The sequence below is a fragment of the Salvelinus alpinus genome, chromosome 18, assembly GCF_045679555.1.
Source record: "Salvelinus alpinus chromosome 18, SLU_Salpinus.1, whole genome shotgun sequence".
NCBI lineage: Eukaryota > Metazoa > Chordata > Actinopteri > Salmoniformes > Salmonidae > Salvelinus > Salvelinus alpinus.
Window position 1 is genome coordinate 33,674,675 of NC_092103.1, and position 14,374 is coordinate 33,689,048.

Here is a 14,374-nt window from a genome sequence, read left to right on the forward strand (position 1 = left end):
ACTAGAAAAAGGAGAATAGCAAAAAGGAGTACGGGAAAAACACGCTGGTTGACTTGACTAAACATACAAGACGAACTGGCTCAGAGAGACAGGAAACACAGGGATAAATACACTGGGGGGAAAGTGACACCTGGAGGGGGTGGAGACAATCACAGGAACAGGTAAAACAGATCAGGGCATGACATTTCCTGCAATTCTACAATTCCGAGAGAAAATGCTGGTTTTAAATTTAATTCCCTTCAATTCTATGCATTTCACCATGGCTAATGCTGTGTTTTTGCTTAAATAACAAAATCAATACTGCTATATTAATTGTTTGGAGAATTATCAATAAATTCATTGTTTGGAGAATTTTCAATTCTCCCTGACTGTCTAGATTTTATTTTGGTGATTGTTAGTTGTCAAAGATTATATTATAACAAAAATATGCCACTATCTTTTACTACATACTTCATATCTGGTTTTAGTCATTTACGTTTATACAAAGTGTTATTCCATCCCGAAAATGTTTAGAATGTATATACATACATATATATAAACTTTACCCGGCCCGCCCAAGGATCTCAATGGCAGAAAATCCCTGCATTTCAGATAGTGACATGTACTGTATTCTGTCGGTAGCTAATCTGAACCAATGGAATGTGTAGAAATTAGGTAAACCGATGCTGGCACTAAGTGTCACGCCCTGACCTTAGAGAGCTTTTTATGTCTCTATTTTGGTTTGGTCAGGGTGTGATTTGGGTGGGCATTCTATGTTAATTTTTCTATGTTTTGGTATTTCTTTGTTTTGGCCGGGTATGGTTCTCAATCAGGGACAGCTGTCTATCGTTGTCTCGGATTGGGAACCATACTTAGGTAGCATTTTCCCACCTGTGTTTTGTGGGTAGTTATTTTCTGTTTAGTGTTTTCTGCACCTGACAGGACTGTTTCGGTTTCGTTTCTCACTTGGTTGTTTTGTTCTAGTGTTCAGTGTGAATAAATATCATGAACACTTACCACGCTGCGCTTTGGTCTGATCCTTCCTCATGCAATGATGACCGTTACAGAACTACCCACCACAAGCGGACCAAGCAGCGTGGTATGGAGGAGCAGAGGGTTCAGGATTTGTGGACTTGGGAGGAGATACTAGACGGAAAGGGACCCTGGAGACAGGCTGGGGAATATCGCCGTCCGAAAGAGGAACTGGAGGCAGCTAAAGCTGAGAGGCGGCGATATGAGGCAAGTCAGCGAAGCAGGCACGAGAGGCAGCCCCAAACATTTTTTTGGGGGGGGAACACGGGGAGATTGGTGGAGTCAGGCTATAGACCTGAGCCAACTCCCCGTGCTTACCGGAAGCAGCGTGGTAGTGGTCAGGCACCGTGTTATGCGGTAAAGCGCACGGTGTCTCCGGTGCGTGCTCATAGCCCGGTGCGCTATATGCCAGCCCTCCGCAAGTGCCATGCGAGAGTGGGCATCCAGCCAGGGCAGATTGTGGCAGCTCAGTGCGCTTGGTCTCCGGTGCGCCGTTTCGGCCCAGGGTATCCTGCGCCGGCTCTGCGCACTGTGTCTCCGGTGCGCTGGGACTGTTCAGTGCGTCCATTGCCTGCGCTCCGCCCGTGCCGGGCTAAAGTGGGCATTCAGCCAAGTGGAGAGGTGCAAGTGGTAAGCACTAGATCTCCAGTGCTCCCCCACAGCCCGGTTCGACCTGTGCCTGAACTCTGGAGGGGCCGGGCTAAAGTGGGCATTCAGCCTGGAGGAGTGGTGCCAAGGCTGCGCACCAGAGCTCCAGTGCTCCCCCACAGCCCGGTTCATCCTGTGCCTCCTTTAGGGACCAGGCCTCCTGTAGGTCTCCCCAGCCTGGTGGGCCCTGTGGCTACCCCACGCACCAGGCTGTCTCTGCGTCTCCTCCCTCCAGCGATGCCCTCCAGTCCTGCGCCTCTAGAGTCGCCCTCCAGTCCGGAGCCTCCAGCGACGCCCTCCAGTCCGGAGCCTCCAACAAGGGTGCCCAGGCCGGGGCCCGCAACGAGGGTTCCCAGTCCGGGGCCCACAACGAGGGTGCCCAGTCCTGGGCCCGCAACGAGGGTCCCCAGTCCGGGGGCCGCTACGAGGGTCCCCAGTCCGGGGTCGGCGGCGAGGGTCCCCGCACCAGAGCCACCACCGTGGAGAAATGCCCACCCAGACCCTCCCCTATAGGTTCAGATTTTGCGGCCGGAGTCCGCACCTTTGGGGGGGGGGGCTACTGTCACGCCCTGACCTAAGAGAGCTTTTTATGTCTCTATTTTGGTTTGGTCAGGGTGTGATTTGGGTGGGCATTCTATGTTAATTTTTCTATGTTTTGGTATTTCTTTGTTTTGGCTGGGTATGGTTCTCAATCAGGGACAGCTGTCTATCGTTGTCTCTGATTGGGAACCATACTTAGGTAGCATTTTCCCACCTGTGTTTTGTGGGTAGTTATTTTCTGTTTAGTGTTTTCTGCACCTGACAGGTCCATTTCGTTTCTCACTTGGTTGTTTTGTTCTAGTGTTCAGTGTGAATAAATATCATGAACACTTACCACGCTGCGCTTTGGTCTGATCCTTCCTCATGCAACGATGACCGTTACACTAAGACCACACTCAACGAGCTGTAAATGGCCATAAGCCAACAAGAAAATACTCATCCAAAAGCAGCGCTCCTAGTGGCTGTTAATTTTAATGCAGGAAAACTTAAATCTGTTTGACCTAGTTTCTACCAGCATGTCACCTGCGCAACTAGAGGGAAAACAATTCTAGATCACCTTTACTTCACACACAGAGACACATACAAAGCTCTCCCTTGCTCTCCATTTGGCAAATCTAACCATAACTCTATCCTCCTGATTCCTGCTTACAAGCAAAAACTCAAACAGGGCGTACCAGTGACTAAGCTACAGGACTGTTTTGCTAGCAAAGACTGGAATATGTTCCGGGATTCATCCGATGGCATTGAGGAGTTTACCACATCAGTCACTGGCTTCATTAGTAAGTGCATCGACGACGTAGTCCCCACAGTGACCGTACGTATATATCTCAAACAGAAACCATGGATTACAGGCAACATCCACACTGTCATGACGTTGGCCTGTTGGGGGAGGTTTATGACACCCATAAATACCTTTCCCCTTTTCTCTCTCTCTACTTTATAGTTGACTCTTGTAAAGCCTTTGTAACATAGAGAGTCTGGTAACATCAAAAGGTCGGAAATGGAACCATATTTCGGTAATCCAACCAGTTGAAAATATGTGTTGGTATTTAATGAATATGATCTCAGATCAGTTGTTGCCGGAGACATTACTACTAATGACAGGATGACATAACCTTTCACGAGTATCAATCCCGGATCCGGGAGCACCCCCCACCCCCCACACACTGATTAGCATAGCTAGCATAGCTTCACAAGTAGATAGTAGCATCTAAATATCATTAAATCACAAGTCCAAGACACCAGATGAAAGATACAGATCTTGTGAATAAAGCCACCATTTCAGATTTTTTAAATGTTTTACAGGGAAGACAAAATATGTAAATCTATTAGCTAAACACGTTAGCAAAATACACCACTATTCTAACTCCATCAGTTTCTTACTCCTTCAGGTGCTATCACCAATTCGGCTCAACTAAGATATTGATAGCCAATAACCTATAAAAAAAACCATCAGATGACAGTCTGATAACATATTCATGGTATAGGATAGTTTTTGTTAGAAAAAAGTGCATATTTCAGGTAGAAATCACAGTTTACAATTGCACCGACCATCACAAATCGACTAGAATTACTAGATAGAGCAACGTGTATGACCAATTTACTCATCATAAAACATTTCATAAAAATAGACAAAGCATAGCAATGGAAAGACCCAGTTCTTGTGATTTCAGACCATATTTCAGATTTTCTAAGCGTTTTTCAGCGAAAACACAATAAATCGATAAGTTAGCATACTACATGTGCAAACGTTACCAGAGCATCGATTCCAGCCAAAGAGCGCTATAACGTAATCACCGCCAAAATATATTAATTTTTTCACTAACCTTCTCAGAATTCTTCCGATGACACTCCTGTAACATCATTTTACAACATACATATACAGTTTGTTCGAAAAGGTGCATATTTAGCCATACAAAACCGTGGTTACACAATAAAAATACTAGGAAATCAAGCCTCAATATGTCTGACGTCATCTATCAGAGTGATCTAGTTTAATTGAAAGCTAATCATATACTTGACTAAAAAATACAGGGTTGACAGGAATCGAAAGACAAATTAGTTCTTAATGCAATCGCTGATTTACATTTCTAAAATTATCCTTACTGTGCAATACAGGGTTCGCCAAGCGAAGGGATAGAAAACAAAATGGCGAAATATGCGTTTAAAATATTTCGACAGAACAACGATTTATCATATTAAATATTACTTACTATGAGGTGATTTTCCATCGGATTCTTGGGCAATGTATTCTTTCTTGGGTATAATCTTCTTTTGGTCGAAAGATGTCCTTTGTCCGTCTAAATGCCCGCTAACGTTCAACCAGGACCCCGAAATGTGCCCGGTGCTTCACATAGAAATGCATCAAAATCGCACTAAACGGATATAAATTGCTATAAAACGGTTTAAATTAACTACCTTATGATGTTTCTAAGTCCTATATCGAATTAAATTACAGACGGATACATTTCAAGTTGATAACCGAGCCTGTGAAAATGGCATCCGGAGGTCCCTTCCTGCGTAAGGGCGAGCGTCGAAAGGGGGGCTACTCTCACTCCTTGGTCTTTTATAACCTCTGAGAGCTACCTAGAAGGCCCATTCCACTTCTCATTGGTTACTGACATCCAGGGGAAGGCGGGTGCAGTTCGTGTCGTTCCATAGGATAGACAGAGACCTTAAAAACTGATCTGAAACCAGAGCTTCGCTCTCAGACCTTTCACTGTCTGTCATGGATTTCGCTGTAGAAAGAGTTCTGGGTCACCCACAGACATAATTTCAACGTTGTATGAAACTAGAAAGTGTTTTCTATCCAATAGAATTAATAATATGCATATTGTACGAGCAAGAATTGAGTACTAGGCAGTTTAATTTGGAGACGACAAAATGCTAATTCGGAACAGCACCCCCTGTAGTCGCAAGAAGATAAACTGTATCTTGGAAAGTCGACACATTCTAGTTATCAGATTCACATGGAATTGTTGTGCAATTTAAATGTTTAAATATGAAACTATTTGTGAAAAGATTAAATGTAATTTTAGCTTCTTAAATGAGAGAACGGTTTGTCATAGAGAAACTCTGCTCACTCAAAGGCCCCGCCCAAGTGAACAGCCATTGGTTATAAACTATGAAACACGCCCTTCTCTCCCCTACTATATAAGCCCTGTTACAAGCTCTGAGGACGTGAGGACGACGGTCCTACGTTAAAAGGGCTCAGATAATAACCTCACGAAATTAGCATTGTGTTCAATGTGAAGGTGACAATCGACACGCCGAAAGGATGAATTTCGACTATACCAGCCAGAATATAGCACGAGCTTAAAAGTATGGCAATTTGGTATGAACATTGAACTCTTATTCACTCCAGAAGTGATACCTCCTAGCCGTTGAGTGAGCAGCAGCCGCTGTAAACGTGGGCTAGGAAAGAACGGATGACGTATCCAGTCTAACACACACAACGATACTACAACATATCCAGTTTACCACCAGAGCCATTCTTCAGAGGACAAGAGATCCATGCTGGACAACCCGGCCTTCTATCTACGACCAATCTACCAAAGCGCAGCTCAGAGTAAATATTTATTGCATTTTCCTTTTTCAAATGGGCGGTTATTTAGAATGCATAAGATACTGTATTTACGATAGCATAGCTGCCTACGGCCCGATAGAGACACAAAATATTTTTGTTCCTCAGTCTTCCTGCTTTTTCATTCAAAACCCAACCCCCTTTCTTTGTGTAACCAGCTGTCATATCTGCTCCGTCCGCTAGGGACGTTTTCCTTTATGACATAATTTGTAATCAATGTATGATCCATTCTGTGTAGATGTAATTCTGTGTGATTATTTAGGTATCTAGTAAATAAATAATGAAACCAAATTTTGTGTTGCTGATTCAACTTGTTAGCCAGGGTACGTGAAGATAACCAAGAATTTACAACTTTCAGATGAGACTGAATAAAGTGACGATTAAATATTGACTGCTACTTTTGTAAAAGATTACTAGGTCTTTAAGAGTTTATTGTCACGCCCTGACCGTAGATTGCTTTGTATGTTTCTATTTTATGTTTGGTCAGGGTGTGATGTGGGTGGGCATTCTATGTTTGTATGTCTAGGTTTTGTATTTCTATGTTTTTGGCCGGGTATGGTTCTTAATCAGAGGCAGCTGTCTATCGTTGTCTCTGATTGAGAACCATACTTAGGTAGTCTGTTTTCCCACTGTTAGTTGTGGGTGGTTTTTATGTCTCTATTTTTGTTTGGTCAGGGTGTGATGTGGGTCGGCATTCTATGTTTGTATGTCTAGGTTTTGTATTTCTATGTTTTGGCCGGGTATGGTTCTTAATCAGAGGCAGCTGTCTATCGGTGTCTCTGATTGAGAACCATACTTAGGTAGCCTGTTTTCCCACTGTTAGTTGTGGGTAGTTATTTTCTGTTTAGTGTTGGTTGCACCTTGCAGAACTGTTTCGGCTATTCTTTTTGTTATTTTGTATTCAGTGTTCAGTCAGTTAAGCGAATAAAGATGAACACGTACCCCGCTGCATTTTGGTCTGACGATTCCTCTTCTTCTTCCGATGAATGCCGTGACATTTATTCGGAAGATAACAGCTCTATAAGTATCTCCAAGATGGCGTAGTAGTGCATACGTGGTTTGTTGTCCTCTCGTTTACTTTTTGTATTTTCGCCTTTTTTGTATATATTCCAATTTATTTTTCAATCTCTTTTTCCATTTTTAAATTAAATATACCTTCCGGTAACCCGCCTCACTCAATGTGACACGGATCCGCTATTTTTTTAGACCCTATAGCCAAAACTTTAATCAGAAGATAGCCAGCTAATTAACTAAGTTACTAGCTATTTAGTCATTGTTAGCCACTGCTAGCGGCCTTTACCCTCTGCTCAGGCACCAGCTGTTTTTTTAGCCTGGATAATACCTGCCAGCCTCGAACTGTTTTTCTCCACTACAACGCCAGATTCCTGCCGTAAACCCTGGACCATTGATCATCACAGCTAGCTAGCTGCCACTGAGTGACCCAGCCCCGAAGCTAGCCCTGAGCCAGGCGCATCTCCCGGCTAGCAAACTAAATTACCACCACCACAATACCTCTTTCGCCATCTGGCCTGTTCCCTTCGTCGACACGGCGGCCCGCCGTACCACCACGTCTGGTCCGCAGACGTAATTCCATCAGCTGTGCCTCCAACCGGCCTTTGCCGGACGACCGAGCAGACGCTTCTACTTACCCCGGACTGCTAACTTTAAACGCTGTTTCTAGCGTAGTAACGACTACCTAGCGGCTTCCCTGTTTCATCTATTGCTGTACACTGGACCCTATGATCACTTGGCTACATAGCTGATGCCTGCTGGACTGTTCATTTATCACGGTACTCCACTTTGTTTACCTTTGTTTATCTGTCGGCCCTAGCCCCGAACTCAGGCCCTGTGTGTAGTAAACCGACCCTCTCTGCCCATTCATCCCCATTTTACCTGTTGTTGTTGACTTAGCTGATTAGATGTTGTTGTCTTACCTGTTGTTGACTTAGCTAGCTCTCCCAATCAACACCTGTGATTGCTTAATTCCTCGATTTATGTCTCTCAAATGTCAATATGCCTTGTATACTGTTGTTTAGGATAATTATCATTGTTTTAGTTTACTGCGGAGCCCCTAGTCCCACTGTACATGCCTTAGATACCTCCTTTGTCCCACCTCCCACACATGCGGTGACCTCACCCAGTATAACCAGCATGTCCAGAGATGCAAGCTTTCTTATCATCACTCAGTGCCTGGGCTTACCTCCACTGTACCCGCACCCCACCATACCCCTGTCTGCACATTATGCCCTGAATCTATTCTACCACGCCCAGAAATCTGCTCCTTTTATTCTCTGTCCCCAACGCACTAGACAACCAGTTTTGCTAGCCTTTATCCGTACCCTCATCCTACTCCTCCTCTGTTCCTCGGGTGATGTGGAGGCTAACCCTAACTACGTGTCCCCAGGCACTCTCATTTGTTGACTTCTGTAATCGAAAAAGCCTTGGTTTCATGCATGTTAACATCAGAAGCCTCCTCCCTAAGTTTGTTTCACTCACTGCTTTAGCACACTCCGCCAACCCTGATGTCCTTGCCGTGTCTGAATCCTGGTTTAGGAAGGCCACCAAAAATTCTGAGATTTCCATACCCAACTACAACATTTTCCGTCAAGATAGAACTGCCAAAGGGGGAGGAGTTGCAATCTACTGCAGAGATAGCTTGCAAAGTTCTGTCATACTTTCCAGGTCTATGCCTAAACAGTTCAAGCTTCTAATTAAAAAAATTAATTTCTCCAGAAATAAGTCTCTCACTGTTGCCGCCTGTTATAGACCCCCCTCAGCTCCCAGCTGTGCCCTGGACACCATATGTGAATTGATTGCCCCCATCTATCTTCAGAGTTCGTTTTGTTAGGTGACCTAAACCTGGATATGCCTAACACCCCAGCAGTCCTATAGTCTAAGCTAGATGCCCTCAATCTCACACAAATTATCAAGGAAACCATCAGGTACAACCCTAAATCCATATACATGGGCACCCTCATAGCTATTATCCTGACCAACTTGCCCTCCAAATACACCTTTGCTGTTTTCAATCAGGATCTCAGCGATCACTGCCTCATTGCCTGCATCCGCTATGGGTCTGCGGTCAAGCGACCACCCCTCATCACTGTCAAACGCTCCCTAAAACACTTCTGCAAGCAGGCCTTTCTAATCGACCTGGCCCAGGTATCCTGGAAGGATATTGACCTCATCCCGTCAGTCGAGGATGCCTGGTCGTTCTTTAAAAGTAATTTTCTCACCATCTTAAATAAGCATGCCACTTTCAAAAAAATGTAGAACTAAGAACAGATATAGCCCTTGGTTAACTCCAGACCTGACTGCCCTCAACCAGTACAAAAACATCCTGTGGCGTACTGCAATAGCATCGAATAGTCCCCGCGATATGCAACTGTTCAGGGAATTCAGGAACCAATACACACAGTCAGTCAGGAAAGCAAAGGCTAGCTTTTTCAAACAGAAATTCACACCCTGTAGCTCTAACTCCAAAACGTTTTGGGACACTGTAAAGTCCATGGAGAACAAGACCACCTCCTCCCAGCTGCCCACTGCACTGAGGCTAGGCGACACGATCACCACCGATAAATCCATGATAATCGAACATTTCAATAAGCATTTCTCTACGGCTGGCCATGCTTTCCACAGCTCCGCACCCCTCGCAGCTACTTGCATGAGCCTCCCCAGCTTCTCCTTCACCCAAATCCAGATGTTCTGAAAGAGCTGCAAAACCTGGACCCATACAAATCAGCTGGGCTAGACAATCTGGACCCTCTCTTTCTAAAATTATTATTGAGGTTATTTTCCTGACACCACACTCCGAGGGCCCTCACCTCCTCCCTGTAGGCCGTCTCGTCGTTGTTGGTAATCAAGCCTACCACTGTAGTGTCGTCCGCAAACTTGATGATTGAGTTGGAGGCGTGCATGGCCACGCGTGTGTCAGAAAACATAACATCCTTCACTCACGCCGCCAAACTTACCCTAGTAAAACTGACTATCCTACCGATCCTCGACTTTGGCGATGTCATCTACAAAATAGCTTCCAATATTCTATTCAGCAAATTGGATGCAGTCTATCAATCACAGTGCCATCTGTTTTGTTACCAAAGCACCTTACACCACCCACCACTGCGACCTGTATGCTCTCGTCGGCTGGCCCTCGCTACATATTCGTCGCTAGACCCACTGGCTCCAGGTCATCTATAAGTCTATGCTAGGTAAAGCTCCACCTTATTTCAGCTCACTGGTCACGATAACAACACCCACCCGTTGCACGCGCTCCAGCACGTATATCTCACTGGTCATCCCCTATGCCAATACCTCCTTTGGCCGCCTTTCCTTCCAGTTCTCTGCTGCCAGTGACTGGAACGAATTGCAAAAGTCGCTGAAGCTGGAGACTTACATTTCCCTCACTAACTTTAAACATAAGCTATCTGAGCAGCTAACCGATCGCTGCAGCTGTACATAGTCCATCTGTAAATAGCCCACCCACCCAATCTACCTACCTCATCCCCATATTGTTTTTATTTACTTTGCTGCTCTTTTGCACACCAGTATCACTACTTACACACCATCATCTGCTCATCATCATCTGCTCATCTATCACTCCAGTGTTAATCTGCTAAATTGTTATTACTTTGCTACTGTGGCCTATTTATTGCCTTACATCCTCATGCCATTTGCACACACTGTATATAGACTTTCTTTTTTTTCTATTGCGTTATTGACTGTACGCTTGTTTATTCCATGTGTAACTCTGTGTTGTTGTTTCTGTCGCACTGCTTTGCTTTATCTTGGCCAGGTCGCAGTTGTAAATGAGAACTTGTTCTCAACTAGCTTACCTGGTTAAATAAAAGGTGAAATAAAAAGTAAAAAATAAATAAAAATAAACATTCTTTCATGGTGCTCCACTTTCTAGTTAATTACATTTACCTGATTAGCTTAATCAGGTAATATTCATTACAGAGAAATTATATTTTAGAATAGCATGTCATATCACTTAATCCGGCATAGCCAAAGACACAACATCACTGATCTAAAGGCTAGAGCTGTCGCTTTCAAGGAGCGGGAGACTAACTAACAGTATACACTTCTAAGAAATCCTGCAAATTGTATTTGTCACATGCGCCGAATAATACAGGTGTAAACCTTACAGTGAAATGGTTACTTACAAGCCCTTAACCAACAGTGCACTTCAAGAAATAGAGTAAATAACACAATAACAATTACGAGGCTATATACAGGGGGAACCGGTACCGAGTCAATGTGCGGGGGTACAGGTTAGTCGAGGTAACAATCCCATTATGTCACATGAGGAGCTTTATATGGTGTTACATTGCCTTTACATGTTAGTAAGGCATACTATAGATGAACACTATCTCTGGTGCAAGTCTGTTTCTGCATGCAACACAACAATAGTGCCACATCGATACCTTGCCAAACAGGTCAACCAAACAACCAGCTGGCAGAGCCAGAGACAGACTGGCAACACTAACTCAAAACTTGCCTCTGATTTCATTGCTGGTCTAGACTGTTTCAATATTACCCAACATGTCAATTTTCCCACTCACATCAAGGGACACATACTTGATCTTGTCTGCTCTGTTGGCCTCATCCTTTCTCAGCCCAGACCTCCTGTTCCCACTGTCTGACCACAAGATGCTTCATTTCTCTCTTCCCTCATACTCACCCCACAACACTGACAAATGCCTCCTCTTCTTCCGCAACATCTAAGCTGTTGACCCCCTCCAACTCTCTGATGCCAACTGCTCTGCCCTGCCCCTTGACCACGCCCCCAACTCACCTGATGATCTAGCTGCCCAATTCAATACTGCTCTATCTGTTTCCCTCAACTCTCTGGCCCCCCTCCAATTTAAACCTGTCTCCTTCTCCTCCACCTCCCCCTAGTCACCTCCCCCTAGTTTACCCCTGAGCTCCGCGCCCTGAAGCAAGAAGAAGTCTGGAGTGCCTGACCAGGAAGTCTGGGCTGAGGCCAACAAACTCCACCTCACCTACAGAAATGCCCTCAGTGCTGCCAGGTCCAACTACTTATTCAACATCATCAACAGCGCCAATAAGAACTCCCGGACTCTGTTTGCCTCTGTCAACAACCTATTTGCGCCCCTCCAGTCTGGTTTCCGCCCCCTTTGCATTACTGAAACTGCACTCCTCAAAGTTGTCAATGACCATCTCACCTCTGCTGATGCTGGTGCCCTCAACATCCTGATTCTCCTCGACCAGAGTGCCGCTTTTGACACAGTGAGCCATCAGATCCTCCTCACCAGGCTTGAGGGTCTGGGTTTTGAGGGTACCGCACTCTCCTGGCTACAATCATACCTCACAAACCGGACCCACTACATTTCCCTCAGTGGCCACACCTCAGACTCAGCTGCAGTTACACAGGGTGTTCCCCAGGGCTCTGTGCTGGATCCCTTACTCTTCATCATCTACATCCTCCCACTTGGTCGCATCCTCCGTCACTTCAACCTTGACTTCCACTGCTATGCCGATGACACCCAGATCTACCTCAGCACCAAATCCCTCCTCAACCACCTCTGACCCACATTGAATCCTGCCTCTGCAATAAAAACATGGATGCAACAAAACGTCCTCAAGCTCAACAGTGATAAAACGGAACTCCTCCTCATAGGCACCATATCCACCCTCACTAAAGACGACACCACTGTCTCTCCCTCCCCCCAACACACACAACCTTGGTGTCATCCTGCACACCACCCTCTCCTTTGACCACCACATAAGACCGACTGTCAAATCCTCATTCTTCCACCACCACAACATTGTCGCCCACCTCCCCTGACCCTACCCCTTACCATAAACCGGCTTCGTATCCAAACCCCATACATTATACTGATACATCACACTCATTCCCTTCTTTGAGCCCACCCCTCTCTTTGTTCATGTTTTTTTTTGTCTTATGTTGTTTTGTTTTCACTCCTGTTTTTTTGTTTCATTTCTACGTTGTAAAGCGATTTTGGTTCCTGAAAAGCACTATATAAGTCCCATGTATTATTATTATTATTATTACCACTATGGCTAAATTCAAACTATGCCTACTTGCACACAAAGTAATTATCAAGTCTATTTAACTTTATCAAGCTAGTGAAAGCATAAGAACATTAGTCTATATCATACTGAGAAGGCAAGGGAGAAGAAGGGGATAGAGAAAGGTATCCACTCTCTACAGTGTACATACAGACCAAGTTCACCCACAGCTTCTTACATAAGAGTGACGATTGTGTTTGGTAAATCGTGCCGTTGAATGCTTACCCGTCTCTTCGGAAAGGTCACGTATTGTCTGTGTGCCTGAGTGTCAGTCTACATTAGGGGACAGGAATCTCAGTTGGCTCTGTCGCTCTCCTCCCTGTCTCTCTCTCTCTCTCTCTTTCTCTCTCTTTCTCTCTTTCTCTCTTTCTCTCTCTCGTCCCTCTCGCACTCTCTCAGAGCTTCAAGCTCCTCAGTGTCCACATTACTAAGGAATTATCATGGTCCACACACACCAACACAGTCGTGAAGAAGGCAAGACAACGTCTCTTCCCCCTCAGGACGGTGAATAGAGTCGGCATGGGCCATCAGATCCTCAAAAAGTTCTACAGCTACACCATTGAGAGCATCTTGACTGGCTGCAACACCGCTTGGTATGGCAACTGCTTGGTGTTCGACCGCAAGGCGATACAGAGGGTGTGCGTACGGCCCAGTACATCACTGGGACTAAGCTTCCTGCCATCCAGGACCTCTATACCAGGTGGTGTCAGAGTAAGACCCTAAAAATGGTCAAAGACTCCAGCCACCCAAGTCATAGACCGTTCTACCCTTTTTGCATGAACTCATTTGACTCATCACATACGCTGCTGCTACTGTTTATTATCTGTACACATCTACCTCAATTATGTACACATCTACCTCATATGTACACATCTACCTCAATTACCTCATACCCCTGCACATCGACTCTGTACTGGTACCCTGAGTATATAGTCAAGTTATCGTTAATCATTTTTCTCTGACTTTTTTTCTCTCTGCATAGTTTTGATTTGATTATCTAAAAACAGAATTTGAAAAGCTTATGCAAATTTGACATACAGTACATCTGATGCCTCTTAGAATTGTTTTATAAATGAGTTACTTTACATTTTTCACCCCCCCAAAAAATGTATGTGGACACCTGTTTGTCGAACATCTCATTCTTTCCACTAGATGTTGGAACATTGCTGCAGGGACTTGCTTCCATTCAGCCACAAGAGCATTAGTGAGGTCGGGCACTGATGTTGGGTGATTAGGCTTGGCTCGCGGTCAGTGTTCCAAAGGTGTTCGATGGGGTTGAGGTCAGGGCTCTGTCCATGCCAGTCATGTTCTTCCACATTGATCTCGACAAACCATTTCTGTATGGACCTCGCTTTGTGCACAGGGGCATTATCATGCCTTAACAGGAAAGGGCCTTCCCCAAACTTTTGCCACAAAGTTGGAACCACAGAATTGTCTAGAACGTGGTTGTATGCTGTACTGTTAAGATTTCCCATCAATGGAACTAAGGGGTCTAGCCCAAACCATGAAAATCAGCCACCGACCATTATTCCTCCAACA

The 14,374-nt window shown here is 44.9% G+C and overlaps 1 protein-coding gene across 1 annotated transcript in view; it reads left to right on the plus strand.

The window, feature by feature from the left end:
* Window positions 1-14,374, plus strand: part of LOC139543444 (rho guanine nucleotide exchange factor 28-like) — a 47,040-nt gene that overhangs the window by 15,924 nt on the left and 16,742 nt on the right. The window lies entirely within an intron of this gene.